A 15653-nucleotide genomic window follows, 5' to 3' on the forward strand; every position below is an offset into this window, starting at 1 on the left:
GGGTGCGGCCTGAGCCGCGGGCGGGGAGGAAGGCCGAGAGGTTAGCCGTCCCCCAGCCCATCGTGTGTCATCCTGACAGCCAGGCAGCAGGTCAGTCAGCGAGACCGTCAGCCTGTTGGTCGCGCGCTTTCTTCAGCAGTTCCTCAGGCCGTTGTCGATTTCCTTGCTAGGTGGTGAGCTGGCCACAGAGACCTTGGCCCTGCGTGCTGCTGTGCTGGACGTGCAGCCAGTGAGGATAAGGAGGGTCCGTGGGGTCGATGCAGGGGAGGAATATGTAGAAGCCCCTCCCCTTGGCCCGTGTGGAAGAACGGATGCCGCTGACAAGACCCTTGGAGCACAGCTGCCGTAGAAATGATGAGCCCACTGGCGGAGCTGGAGTCGCTTTTGAGTTCACCTCTGCCCTGTAGTCAGGAGTCTGACCTGGGAGAGAGGCTGTGGATTTGGACTAATCCGGTGCCCTTTTCATGTGTCGGAGTGGGCATCGTGGTAGGAGGATTAGGCACAACGGGGCCCGAACCTGAGCTGTTGGAGACGGGATTCCGGGGCCTGGTCTTGGAATCGCTTCCGTTTCCCTGTGCGTCCTTGTACAAGTTACTTAACTGACCTGGACCCCAGTGTTGCTATGTATCTGTCTCAAACGGCAGTCTCTTACCTGACACCTACTCCCCTATCCTGCCCCACACCAGGGGTTTACAAGGAGGTCATGGAGGCAAAAGTTCAGGTATGAGGAGGTCCTAACCAGTCTTCTTATGGTTTTCCTGATGTGGAGGAGGGAGAATAAAATAAAGAGAAGGTGGGGCTTTAGGGGTGACTGCTCTTCCCTCCTCCCACAGGAGCCTGGGGGTCTGGCCTTTGCTGCATGTCCCTGCGAGGAGCTTGGACTCCATGATCTCTCACCCTAAGGCTCTAGTGGCAAGAAGATTTCTGAGGGAGGATCCCCTCTAAAGATACTGCGGAACTCTGTCCAACAGCAGTGGGGAGATGGGGGAACGTACTTGTTTTCTGATCTGTTTGGTGGGAGAGTTGAAGTGCCTCATCGTCTGCCCAGGCCAGTAGGAGGTGGGAGTAGACACAAGGGAGAATAGTATGGTAGATGAAACCTCTCTTAGCTCAACCTGGGCGAGCTTTTGGGACCCTTGTCCGGAGGAGGGCTCTGAAAACCCTAGGGGAAGAGAGGGAGGGGAATCAGTGAGCATCAGGCAAACCCTGTGAGACAGTGGTCCTCCTTTTACCCCAGTTTCTCTATTTTCTTTGAAGCTGGGTACCCAACTCATTTCATGGCCAGGCTACATCAGTGGTGTAGTGAGGCAGGGATCGTAGCTCCTGAAAGCCTGCCGAAGAGACTAAAACAAGTCAGGCTTCCTACGGGGGCCTAGTAGGATACTCTCCAGGGGATCGTTTACCTGGGCAGGACTGGGAGGTACCAAGAAGAGTTGATTATTCGTTCAGCACGTATTTATCGGATATCCACCAAATGCCAGGTTTTGTGCTACAGTCTGTTGCTCCTGTTCATGTAGAGCAGGATCTAGAAGTGGTGATAAGGGCAGTGGGAGAAGATAAAGAAAGTAAGCGAATTGGCCAAAATTAAGATTGTGGTATGGGTGCTGAGACTGAGTAAAGCTGGCAAGTCTGAAGAGGCTCTCTGAGTGGGTGACACATAATTTATGACCCGAAGGAGAAGGAGCCAACCCTGGTGTAGAAAGAGTGATCCAGACAGGGCACTAATATTCACTCATTTACTCATTCATTCCTATGTTTCTATGAGCCTGCTAGATGTTCTAGTTAGTTCTAGAACACAGAAGGACACTACAAGAGAATTCCTTTCTTCTCATGGAGTTTTGCTCTACTGGAAGGAGACAGAAAACATCCACTAACCCGGAAGTGGTGAATGCTGTGAAGAGCGTGAAAACAAGCTTGTGGCACAGAAAATGACTGTGGATGAAAGGACTATTGCAGAATGGTTGGTGAAGGAAGAGTGCTCAGAGACTTGAATCCTGAGAAGGAGCCAGCTGTGCAAAGGTCTGGAGGAAGAATGTTCCAGATAGAGAGTGGGAAGTGGGAGTCGGTTTAGTAAATTCGAGGCAAATGGCTCGAGTGATGGACAGTGAAACACACGGAGCAGCTAATGAAGGCTGTGGAAAGGTAGGTGAGGGATTTGCATTTTATCAGAAGGCATCAGGAATCTGGTCTGGAAATGAGGACCAGGGAGTTAGCTGATCCCTCTGACTGTTCTGTGTGGGTGTGGATGAGGGAGTGGGAAGGTAGGAGTGGGAGCAGTGAGAAATCATTCAGTAGTCCAGGCAAGCTGATGTTGGCCTGGACTGAAGCAATAGCAGTGGGCATGGAGGCAAGTGAAGGTACAATTTGAGCTCCCCAATCTGTAAATTTGAAACCTGAAACATTTTGAGAGCTGAAATGACAAAAATTGAAAATTCTATACCTGATTTCATGTAGTGGATCACAGGCAAAATGTAGTCATACTGGTCGGGCGTGGTGGCGCACGCCTGTAATCCCAGCACATGGGAGGCTGAGGTAGGAGGATCGCTGTGAGTTCGAGACCAGCCTGGGCTACATAGTGAGTTCCAGGTCAGTCTCAACTACATAGAGAGACCCTGTCTGAAGAAACAACAACAACAAAAAAATGTAGTCATACTAAAAATATGGTATGTCATTTTCTTCAGGCTGTGTAAATAAGTTGTATATGAAACATAAATTTCAATTTAGATGTGGGTTCCGTCCTCAAAGAGAGCTCATCGTGAGTATTTAAATGTTCTAAAATCTGAAATACTTCTGTACTCAAGCGTTTCAGATGATGGATACTCAGCCTGTGTATCTGAGGACTGAATTGAAAGGACCTGATGACAGTTTGGATGCAGGGCAGGAGTGAAGGAAAAGCACAACTTTTAAAATTTTAGTTCCAGCAACTGGATGGATTTGGCTCCATTGATAGAGTTGGGGTAGGTTGTGGGAAAGAGTTTTTTGGCTTTTTTTTTTTTTTTGGTACTTCTAGGAGTTGAACCCAGATCCTTTGGGTGAACTATATTTCCAGCACCACCACCCCTTTTTATTTTTATTTTAAGACAGGATATCACTAAGTCACTAAATTGTCCAGGCGGGATTAGAACTTGTAGTTCTTTTGTCTGAGCCTACCAGAGCACTGGGATTGCAGGTAGGTGACCATGCCTGGCTTGGGTCTTGGAGAGGAAAATGAGCCATGCAGTTTTGGGGAATTTACTGAGATTTCGGTTACCCAGGCAAATGGAGATGACAAGCAGGAAGCTGGTACTCGGGGAAGAGGACTTGTCTAGGGAAAATATTTGGCTCAGGCCACGGGACAGCACCGGTTAGGCCCTGTGGGCACAAGAACAGTAGCCACTAGCCACTTGTGACTGCTTGTTGAACATTTGATATAGGGCTTATATAAACTGAGGTGTGCTGCAGGTGTAAAATGTATACCAGCTTTCAAAGATTTAGCATGAAGCAAAGACTAGAGGAGCTTATTAATTTTTTATATTGATTACATGTTTAAATGCAAACATTTCGGATAAATAGGGTTAAATAAAATGAATTATTAAAACTAATTTTAATTGCTTATTTCTACCTGTTAAAATGTTCCTACCAGAAAATTAAAAATTATATTTGTGGCTTGCATTGTATTTCTATTGAACTGGAGAGTAGAGCTGGTAGGGAGTGGTAGGGTGTGGCCATTTAGGGCACCAGGGGGCAGTAGTGGTTAGGAAATCAAAGGATATTGCTAATGAAGTCAGTCCTCCAGAAGGGCAGAAAGGGGGTTGTTGGCCTGACTCTACCTGACTCCTTTTCCAGGAATTTTGTTAGAGAACAGCTGTGCTGGATATTCCAATTTTTTGCCTGGCACGGTTAGAATTGAGGAAGAAGGAGGGATCCCAATGAAGTGACACTGTGAACAATTCAGGAAGTTGCTACTCTTTCAGTTGCTGAGTTTTCTCATCCTCTTCATATCAGCCATGGCTGACATCATCTTGTCAAGGGAACATTTCCACCCCTTGGGCTGAGTAGGGTATGCTAACCAACAGCTGGGTAGCCAAGGCAAACAAGGCAATAAAACTCACAGAGGTTAATTTATATGAAACAAATGTGGCCATAATCCATTTTCATCCATTAACATTCTAAATGCCTTGTTTAAACTGCCTGTAGTATTGCTAGTTGGCAGGAAAACTGCCATTAGGGAAAAAAAGCAGTGAAGGGGTTGGGAATGAAATAGAATTTTCTCCAGTTTGTGTGGTGTGACTTCTCTGAGCACTGTTGTGTGCCAAACATTGTGCTGGCTGCTTTGGGTTGTTTACTGTGCTGTCCTCAAGGAATATATGCCCAAATACTTTCATACAGGGAGAGATGCACAAGAGCTCAGAGGCAGTATAATTAATACCCTTACCTGGGTATGTTTGAACTTGGAGAAGGTGCCAGGTAACATCAAAGCAGAGAGCAAAGATGTTGTATGTGCCAGGCACATGACCTATCACTGAGCTATAACCCCCCAGCTCTACTTTTTACTTGCTTGATAGCTTCCTTTGAAGCACACATTTTAATTAAATTAACTTATTAGTTTTTGTGGTGCTGGGCATTGAACTCAGGGTCTCACACATATCAGGCAAACACTTTACCACTGAGCCATACCCCCAGTCCTAGTTGAAAGTTTTTTTTTTTTTTTTAAGATAAGGTCTTGCTGAATAGTTCAGGTTGGCCTTGAATGCTTAATCCTTCTGTTTCAGCTTCCTGAAAGCCAAAAGTAGAGGCATGCACCATTGTGCTTGGCTTAAGAAAATTTTGATGAAGTCTACATTACCTATTTCTAATTTAGTTGCTTGTATTTTAGGAGTCATATCTGAAAAAACCATATGGTCATGAAGATTTACATGTATGTTTTCTCTAAGAGAACAGTTTTCGCTCTTACACATAGACCCTGGTCCATTTTTAGTTAATTTTTGTAAATGATGTGAGGTGGGGTCCAAAATCATTCTTTTCTATGTGGCTATTTGGCTGTCCCATTACCCTTTGTTGAGATAATATTCTTTCTCCATTGGGTTGTCTTTACACATTCATCTAACATCATCAATTTTCTCATCTGTGAGATGATGATGATATATCCAGGGCCAGTTTACTCATCCAGCGCAGGAATCACAATGTGTAGATCCTGTGATACTTTTTTCTTTTTTTTTTTTTTTGAGACAGGGTCTCACTATGTTGTTGAGACTGACCTGGAACTCACTATGTAGCCCAGGCTGGTCTCGAATTCACAGCAGTCCTCCTGCCTCAGCCTCTTGAGTTCTGGGATTACAGGCGTTCGCCACCATGCCCGGCTCGATCCTGTGATACTTGTAGGGGCCTGTGAAACTGTACTGGTTGCTTTTCAAATAGGAAGGAAAAAAATGAGAAAAAATTTAACATACACTATTAAGACAATGCTTTTATACCAATGTAGTCATAAAGTAGATTTTTGAGTATTTTTTTGGGAGGAAGGCAATAATACATAGGACCCACAAAAGTCCCACTGTAGCCCTGCTCTCTCTCTCTCATAGGGTTATTGTGAGAATTCAGTGTGACAGTTGTGTAACACCGTGTTCTGTGTTGGCCATTAGTAAGCATCAGTAAGCGTTTGATATTTATGAGGAAGCAGAGAGGCTCTCCCTACCAGTCTGGGTCTCTTTAACTGGAGAGCAGTAAGGGGCTTTCTGCCCTAGCAGCATGTTGGCAGGCTGGTGAATTATTGACTTGACAAACTCATGAAGGAACCACTTAATGAGATCAAGGGAAAGTCAGCACTAAGGAGCTGTACCTCTGCCCTGCTTTCCTGCTCTGACACCTCTGAGGGCTTTCAGGGGCAGCTGTGGCTTCACTAGGCAGAGAGAGTTGCTGAGGTGGAGAGGATGGATGCAGTAGAGTGCTCTACCTCAGTGCAGCTGGCAGACTGGTAAAGGTCCCTGGCTATGACTTTCTGACTTTGTTAGGCAGAGGCCTGGTGTTCACCTTGGTGGAGAAGGCAGTGAACACAAAGACTGACTTAAATGACCCTAATATCCTCCTGGGTGCTGGGATTACACGTGTGCCTCATGCCTGGCCTGTGTCTAGATTCTCTTACTAAGTTGTTTTTCAAGGTTAATTCATCTTGTAGTGGGTATCAGTACTCCATTTCTTTTCACGGTTGAGTAATAGTTCATTGTGTGGCTAGACCACGTTTTGTTTTATTCATTCCTTAGTTGGTGGATGTTTGGATTGTTTCCACCTTTTGGTGACTGTGAATAGTGCTGCTATGACCATTAATTTGCAAGGTTTTGTTTGAGCACCTGTTTGTAATTCTTTTGAGTATATACTTACATAGCACTAGAAGTGCTGGGTCATATGATAATTCTACTTAACTTTTTGAGGACCACTATTTTATATTGCCATCAACAGTGTATGAGGATGCTAATTTTTTCACATCTTTGTTAATAGTAATTGCTTTTTCTTTTGATTATAGCCATCTTAATGGTTTGAAGTGTTATCTTATTATGGTATTTATTTCCTTATTTATTTTTGGTTGTGCTGGGGATACAATTCAGGAGTGGTTTTGACTTTAATTTTTCTAATGACTAATGCATTTGAACTCACGGAGATCCTCCTGCCTCAACCTTCCGAATGCTGGGATTATAGGCATACACCACCATTCCCGGCTGTTTTCCTCTTTTCTTGCACAGAATCAAGCTGCACTTGGAGACCAGGTTGGACAGAACTATGTCATCCAGAGGAATTTCATTGATGTATATGTGGTGTAATCTGAGACTTCTTGTTATTCTCACAAGCTCTGGCAAGTTTGTTTATTTATTTTTGGGGATTGAACCCAGGGGCTTTTACACATCCCCACCTTTTAAAAATCTTTTCAGATAGGATCTCCCTAAGTTGGTAAATTGTCCAGGCTGTGCTTCAACTTGTGAATCTCTTGCCTCAGCTTTACAGAGTGCTGGGATTACAGCTGTGCACCACTACACTTGGCTGGCAAGTTTTATTTAAAGAAAATTCTTTTATGGTTTACTTTTCACCCTCCTCTCTGGCATGCTTCTGAGGATATCAGAATCGCCTGCATCAGTAATAGCCAGTCAGCATACTGTTTTTTTATTTTCTGTGTTCAATTCAGTATTATAGCCACTGTAGTTTTGGTCAACATAGAGTAGTACTGAAGTACTTTATTTCGGTTTTTCTTAAAACCAGGCGGTTTGATGGTGAAGATGGCCAATTTCTTTTTGCCTTGTCTGATCATCTTCAGAGACTGCTCGTACCTTTCGCTTTTTATCACGAGTTGGATCCCAGAGTGATCAACTCCAGTGACTTTTTCATCTTATTTGTGATCACTGTCTTCCTGCCTTAGGTGCAGGATGATGATCCCCAACCAAGAGCAACAGCTGCTGAGATGGTTTTGGAACAAGAAAATCTCCGAGATTCTTTTGCTCTAAGCCTGGTGAATATTCCCACAAGTCCCATAAGTCAACTTTGCTCAGTGGGAGTCCCCTAAGGATTTTAGGAAATAGATAAATTTAGATGTTAAATATGTTAAGTGTCCTTTGTGCCTCATGTGTCCCCCATGATCCTTTCTCTTCTTGGCCTCACTCTGGCCTTGCCTTAGGTTTTGGACATTTTCCACTGGTCATACAGTTACCAAGGGTTAACAGTTGTGTCTTTGGAAGCTCTTTTCCCTTGCCCTGACAGATTCCTCATTGTTAGTTCACCTGGAGCTTTCCCACTGTAGCCTCTTTCTATTTTGGCCAAACCTTTATCTCTCTATCTACGAATTCCTGGTTATCTTAAATCCCTTGGCCTCCAGGGTTTCCTAGACTCACTTTTGGTTTTGGATTGATGTTGTTGGCAAACTTTGCAGCATACAGGCCCCTCCTGTTCTGGCACAGCCAGAGAGAAGGGCACAAGATTGGCTGAGGTGAGCGGTGTTAAGGTGGCAGATGATTCAGGCTGCAGTTCTCTGCAGGAATGTCAGGGAAGTCTTTGGAGGATCCTGGTTGTAGAGAAGGCGACATTTGTCGTGCCAACCCTTGGTATCAGAAGTGTGAAACTCAGAATTAAGAGGGTATCTTGGATAGAGACACCAGTCTGTGATCTGGTTTGAGCTCAAGAGTTTCTCTTTTCTGGAAGATGGCTCTTGCTTTCTTCTATTTCCTATTCACCCACTGACTCACAATGTGCATTTACTAATGCTGATGCTGTAAGGCACTGTGGTAGCACCAAAAACTAAAAAGCTCAGCATTTGGGGTTCTTGTAGGCTCGGGAGACAGAATTAAACAAATGCAATCTGATGTAATGTGCTATGCTTGAGGTGTGTGTAAAAGGCAATGGGAGCCCAGTTGAAGGAAGAATCATTTAAAAAAATTTTATTGCTTGCAGTATATAATTACATTCACCATGGGCAGTTGGTATATGTACATAACACATCTTAGTTCTTTTTTCACCTTCCCCACTTGTTTCTGCTCTCTCCTCTTCATCTCTTGGTCCCACAAAGGAGGAATAATTCTTGATAGAAAGAATAGGTAGCTCAAACTGCAGGGACGAAGTGACATTTGAGAAGATCTTAATGGGAGACAGGCTGACATGGAGGAGAAAGGTGTTCTAGGTTAAGAAGGGATTTTTATCACCAGTGGCTTTTTTTTTTTTTTGGTACCGGAGATCGAACTCAGGACCTTGCACTTGCGAGGCAGGCAGCAGCACCACTGAGCTAAATCTCTGGCCTAGATCACCAGTGACTGAGAGAGACCTCAGAAGTCAGCCACATTCCTTTCAGTTATCTCCTTGCCCAACTACAGCAGTAATGCCCTCAAGTCGAGAGACCCTCTCTTCGAATGATATGGCTCAGGGTCTAGATTGTCTCTTTTCCTTCCATGAAACTCACTTGTCTTATGTCCTACCCACTCCAGATGCAGCCAATTGATGTGCTAAGTGCTTTGTATTATTGGGAGTGGTTAAGTTTATAATTCAATAAATGATTCAATCAGCATTTATTTAGGATTAATATGTGCAAGGCATAGGAAAGATTATAAGTGTAGTGTTTAAGAGGACAAGTCTAAAATCAGAATGATGTCTGTTTGAAATCTATTCATTAGCTGGGAGGTCTCACTCAAAGTATTTAATTCTCTATAAAATAGAAATGACAGTGCTCTAGGGTGTTGTGAAGATTGAGAATGTATGTAAGAATTCTGAGCATGGTGTCTGGTACAGTAAATGTAAATTAGCTAGTGGTATATACAGTACATATAGCACAAATATATATTATACTTACATATAAAATATACCTAGTATACATAAATAAAGTGTAACATTATATGTATATCTGTATCTACTCTTAGAGAGTTTGAAGACCAAATAGAAAGGAAAAAGACTCAAACTGTCAAATAATAATGAATTTTTCATAAGTTATATATTACCATTTAAAATAGGGACTTCCTAGTGCATTAATCAAAGGATAGCTATTCCTAGGGATTTTTTTCCTCTCTCTCTCTCTCTCTCTCTCTCTCTCTCTCTTTCTTTCTCTCTCCTTCCTTCTTTCTTTTCCTTCCCCTCCTCCCTCCCTCCCTCTTTCTTTCTTTTTCTCTGTACTAGGACTTGAACTCAGGGCCTTTATTTATTTATTTATTTTACAAATTTGAGACAGGCTCTCATTTCAACACTGGGCTTTAAATTGTGATTTTTCTCTCTAGGTCTCCCAGAGTGCTGGGATTACAGGCAGGTGTCACTATACCCAGTGACAACACTGTTTTTTTTATTAGAGGGAAACTAGGATCAATGAATGGGCCTAGTGTAAAGGAGGTATAGGGGAATTTGTTTTATTTATTTTTTTTCAGCTTTAATTGAGTTTATTGGTACATTTTAGGGATACAGTACAGTTACATTCATTGTTGGGATCTTGTACCTCTACATGACAAGTCTTGATTCTCATTTTTTCCCCTTACCCCTGCCCTCCCTTCACCCCCTCCTCCCCTCCCCATCTACAAACACTTTATTTTCATCTTTTCATTATCTCACATTTTTTTCTTTTCCCTTATTACCCTTCCCCTACCCATCCCACCTTCCTGTTTGTTTTTTTGTACTGGGCATTGAACCAGGACACTAATTTTCATCTTCATTATCTCACATTTTTTTCTTTTCCCTTATTACCCTTCCCCTACCCATCCCACCTTCCTGTTTGTTTTTTTGTACTGGGCATTGAACCAGGACACTACCACTGAGCTATATCCCCAGCCATTTCTGTTTTCGATTTTGAGACAGTGTCTCTCTAAATTGCCCAGATTGGCCTCAAACTTGTGATCCTCCTGCCTCAGTTTCCTTAGTAGCTGGAATTATAGGTAAGTGCCGGGTATCTTGGATAGAGAGCTACTCTCTATCCTGGGGGGGATGATCAAGCACAGGCTGGTTGGTTGTTGATAGAAGGGCTTCCTGAGCCCCTTAGGAGGTACATAGGGGATGCTGAGCTCCTGGGGAACATTTCCAAAGGATTGCCTCTTCTACCCATGTTCCCAGAAGCCCTTGTTCTCTCCCTGTTTGGATGGCTGCCTCCTTGGTAGGACCTGGAATGTTGCAGATATTGCAGTGCCAGAGGTGGCTGCCAGGGCAGGTGCCTCCTGCAGTGACCTGACATCTCCTTTGCCCCCATCTTCCTCCTGCCTTTTCTGGCTTACCTCTGAGAGCAGAAATAACCCAAGGCCAAATATTAACTGGGAAACTATAAAACCACATGAAGCTCAAATGGCTCCCAGGGACCTGGACTCTCGGTGCTCTGTTATAAGGAAATGCTGCCTTACATCCCATGGGTGGGAGGGTGGAGTGGTGATGATGATGAGGGCCTCAGCACTTCGGACTTCCACCCTAAGAGAAGAACTATGGAAATCTCTGCTGCCTGAGACTTCTCTGGAGACTGTTGCTCTTTTTGTGTTAGTGAGGATTGAACCCAGGGCCTTTACACTGAGTTACATCACTCGCCCTTGATTTACTTATTTTTTATTTTGAAGCAGGATCTCACTGAGTTGCTCAGGCTAGGATTACACTTTTAATCTATGAACACTGTTATAATCTGATCATCAGGGCTTGGGGAAAGAACATAGCATTTTTTTTATAAAAAGCATAAACCGAGGATATGTTCTCACTTCTACAATTAGGACCTCTCCTAGCTTGATATGGGCACTGAGGTACACACATATATATACAGAGAGTTCATAGACATCTGCATGGTGCTGAAAAACATGTCCATTATTCATGTGCTTTGCTTCACTTCCATCCCAGACACTATGGCTTATTCATCCTTAGAATCTTTTACAGTGCTTGTAACATCAATATCTCTTTGTTGAACTAATGAATGGTGAATAAAGAAATATTTATGCCCATCCACATAGGTGTCCACATAAATGCACACTTGGAGGAAAGTACTTGCAGATACACATACATGTTTATATAACACACATACATTTACACCACACAACAGCGTAAATGCATTCTGTCCATATACAGCTGTACCTAATGGTCATGTGTATATATAAGTACGTAAATTTACAGATTCCTGAGTGATCCTGATAAATGGCATAGGTGGTTACTATGAAGTGAATATGGATTCATGGGTGTGGAACAGGGAAAATATGATATATATTTTTTTCTGGTACAGGGGATTGAACTCGGCCTCGCACAAATATGATTTTTTTTTTTTTTGGTACTGGGGATCGAACTCAGGTCCTTGTGCTTGCAAAGCAGGCGCCAGAACCACTGAGCTAAATCCCCGGCCCTCAAATATTATATTTTGACTGGAAAACTGCCTTTTATTTGTGTGCTAGGATGTGTGTACACACTCTGTTATGGGCTGATTGTGCCCTCTCCTAAAATTCATATGTTGAAGTCCTAATCCTCAGTACCTTATAATGTAGGTGTATTTAGAGATAGAGCCTTTAAAGAGATAATTAAGGTTACATGAGAGTATATGGATTAGCCATAATCTGATATACTGATGTACTCAATAGAAGTGGGAATTTGGGTGCACAGACACTAGGAATGCATCTATACATAGAAAGGGGCACAAGAAGACAAACGAGGAGGTGGCTACTTGCAAGCCAAGGAGAGACACTGAGGGAGAAACTAAACCTGCTAACATCTTGCTCTTGGATTTCTAGCCTCTAGAACTGTGAGAAAATAAATGTTTGTTGTTTAAACCACCCAGCCTATGGTATTGTAAACCACCTAGCAAAATAATATTCCAGAACTTTCAGTCCTCTCTTCCCCCTGATAAGCAAGTTGTTGCAGAGTGGGTAGAGGGAACGTCTGACGGGAGCTCATGAGAGCAGGTTAGACCCAGTCCAGCATTTCCTAGCTCCTCACAAAAATCTTTGAGAAAATGCACTGTGGCTTGTTGGGAATTGCCTGGGACTGTTTTCCCTTAGAGAATGACAGTAATGGAGGAGGAAAACAGCTTTAGATCTAAAAGGGTTAAGCCTCATGCAGGCCATGACCAATGTAAAGAGAATTAGGAAGTGTGTGTGTTCCCATATTGGTATGGGGCAGCCCCAAGCTGACTCTTCTTAAAAGGAGGGTAAGGCTGTAATTTCATTGTGTGCTGCATGCTCCAATGAAGTGCTCTGGTAGGTATTTCTGGTTCTACCACCAACTTGATATGGTCTTAAGCAAATCATTTCACCTCCAAGGGCTCTGGATTCTCATTTCTCATTTGTTAAGTGGTTAGCCTTTTTCCACAGGGTTTCTGGGAGTGTTCCAAGGAGCTTAGAGAGCTGAGAGTGCTTTAAATAATTAAGAATATTTCCTGGTTGCCAGGGATTATTTTTTCAGCGTAGCATTTTAGATGTTCTGATAGTCTCAACAGCGAAGCTGTGTCAGGCACAGGTTATAGGACAAAGGGTTAAACATGGTTTCTACCCTTAAGGGAAGTAGTAAGCAAGATGAAACCCACAGGAGTCAGTTGCTATAACAGACAGTCAGCTTTATGCTGTAATATAATGGAATGAGGTGATCAGAGGAGGCTGTGATCATGGGCCCTGAGGAGTTAGAAAGGTTTCATGGACAAAGTGAGGATTGGAAGAGTTTAATAGGGGATGAAGAAGCTGGGGAGGAATGGAGTACTCTCTGTGGAAGGTAAGAGGATGGCACCTGTACCATAGAGGCAGGAGAGAAATAGTGCCTTACTAGAGTTACGCATGGTAAATATTAAAAGAGAAAGCAAGTAACTAGGTTAATTTTTTGAGTCCTTCCTGGAACAGACCCAGCCCAATGATTAATCTATTTGACTCCTTTAGGAATTATTTGGATCCCTTCCCAGGCATACATAACACAAGTTGGGGATACAGAGCAACCAAGAGTAGAGCAAAGGGAGTACCAGGAAGGTCATCCTGCCTAAGCTTGTCCCTTTTCTAGAGGCAAAACTGGCTAGGAGAGGACAGAGAGCTGAAGGTTTCACAGGGAGTTAGGTGGCAAAGCAAAGATTTGAACTCAGGTTTCTGGAGACAGAGTCTGGGACATTTCCTATATTATCACGTGAGTCTGAAAAGTGGCCCAGGTTTTGAAGGCTTTTACCTAGTGTTGGGTAAGGTTGAAAGTTTGGTCCTGCCTGGGAGGTGTAGCTGTGCATATTTGTTAACTGTTTCTGAGTGCAGGGCCTAGGCTTGCCCCTGGCTAGGTTTTTGCAAATCTCTGAGGTAGGCATTCCTGGGCCCAGGGATTTCAGGAATGACCAGAAGGCCCTCTGTGTTCCTGACTGTCCAACTGATAGCTACTGCTCCACCTGAAGGGTTTCATACCCAGAGCTGTAGGCTTTGATCTTTTCCCAAAAGCTGTTCTGCCCCGGAAGGAGGAATATCCCTAGTGAACTGTAAATCAGTTGATGATAACAGTATAAATGGGTTGAACAGATCCTTCTGTGAGAGTTTTGATAGGGAAAGAAGCATGAAGTATTCAGTATACAAAAAGGAGGTGTTAGCTGGGCATGGAGGTGCACGCCTGTAATGCCAGCACTTGGGAGGCTGAGGTGTGGTGGCGCCCTATAATCCCAGCTCTCGGGAGGTTGAGTCAGGAGGCTCGCTGTGAGTTCGAGGCCAGCCTGGGCTACATAGTGAGTTCAGGGTCAGCCTGAACTACATCCTGTCTCAAAACAAACAAACCAACAAACCAAGCAAGCAAGCAACCAAAAACCCAACCAACCAACCAACAAACAAAAAGGAGGTATTTAGTGCAACAAAAAATGAAGGAGGCTGGGAAGGTCCAACCCTCATAATCTGGTCTGGGGATTTAGAGCTTAGTTTTAGAATTAGGCAGATAATTTTTCTTTTTCTGTCTTTCTTTTTTCCCCCTGAGATAGAATCTTGCTAGGCCAGTCTTGAACTGTGCAGCTAATGCTGGCCTCAAACTCACAATCCTCCTGCCTGAGTCTCCTGGGTTCTAGAATTACAGGCATGTGCCAAAAAAATTTTTTGGGAAAAAAAAGCAGTTTGGGGCTAGGAGTATAACTTTGTGATAGAGTGCTTGCTTGGGATGTGCAAGGCTCTGGGTTTGATTTGAGGCATCAGGAGAAAAAAAGGCAGTATCACCTCATTACAGAATGAAATACAAAGAGCAATATGAACAGAAGAAATACTGCACCCCTGCAGTCCCTTCTCCCTTCTCCCTTAGGTGGCTATCAATACCTAGGTATTTGTCTCTTCAGCTCATTCTCTGTGTGTCTATATATACATACATGTATGTATATGTAATTTCATGTGTGAATACACGTGTGTACATGCATTTATATCATCCGCATGTATTCTACATGTAAAAACACTAAGGGTACTCACAACGCTAAGGTTGTACCATTCCATTTTACCATTTATCATTGACACCAAAGACTGGGAGAACTCCCAGCTCTGCAGCAGCTACATCACGGATTCTACCAGCTGAGGGCCTGGATCCCAGCAGTGTCCCACACAAGTCCAGCTAAAGACTTAGAGTCCAAGACAGTGGCCTAGAGCCCTCGCAATGTCTCATGCTTGTCCGTATTGGGGATCTGCACCTGGAAGGCCCGAACGCCAGTGGTGGAAGCCAGAAAATCTCCACTGGTGAGATGAAGGATCTGTGCCACCAAACTGAGGGATCCACATTGGAGCCAGGAAGTGATGCTCACGGTGAGGATCAGAGCTCCACTGATGAAAACAGCAGCCATTCCCAGCGACAGCAAGGCCCCGAGCTCCTCCAACGAGAACAGCCTAGTTCACATCAGGAAAACCATCTGCAACAAGCTTCTCCTAGAAAATCAATAGGCTGCCGGGGATTTAGCTCAGCAGTTCGGTGGCCTGCCTAAGAAAAGAAAAGAAAATCAACAGGCCAAGGGCTTTCCTTCCACTTCGCTTTTTATGTCCTTTGGTAACAATCTTCAGGTGGATCCTCCACGCCCAGATGATGCTGATTCAGTTCATCTGGGTGCTACAAGTTGACCATTAGCCAGTCCACTACAGATACCTTGAAGTAGGCTCTGTTTGTGCCAATCTGTTCTAATATCCTCTCATTGTCACTCTTCATTGTTCACTAGGGCAGGAGTTGGCTAACTTTTCCTATATAGGAAATGTCTTGTTTTGTAGGACAAATTATAAAAGATACCTTTTTTTTTTTTTTTTTTTTGT

General features: G+C 43.6%; 1 protein-coding gene across 6 annotated transcripts in view; it reads left to right on the forward strand.

The window, feature by feature from the left end:
- Slc5a1 (solute carrier family 5 member 1) overlaps positions 1 to 15653 on the forward strand; it is a 168566-nt gene that overhangs the window by 21296 nt on the left and 131617 nt on the right. For 2 of the 6 annotated variants that reach the window (XM_010603871.1, XM_010603868.1), the window contains exon 1: positions 7 to 90. The exons of 2 other annotated variants lie outside the window; for them this stretch is intronic. The gene's annotated coding sequence lies outside the window, so the exon portion shown is untranslated. Of the gene's footprint in view, positions 1 to 6; positions 91 to 743; positions 2143 to 2801; positions 2958 to 15653 lie in introns of those variants that run through there. 2 more of the 6 variants (XM_010603870.2, XM_010603869.2) reach the window with 2 other exon arrangements.

The sequence above is a fragment of the Fukomys damarensis genome, unplaced genomic scaffold, assembly GCF_012274545.1.
Source record: "Fukomys damarensis isolate Sample0158 unplaced genomic scaffold, DMR_v1.0_HiC HiC_scaffold_12, whole genome shotgun sequence".
NCBI classification, from domain to species: domain Eukaryota; kingdom Metazoa; phylum Chordata; class Mammalia; order Rodentia; family Bathyergidae; genus Fukomys; species Fukomys damarensis.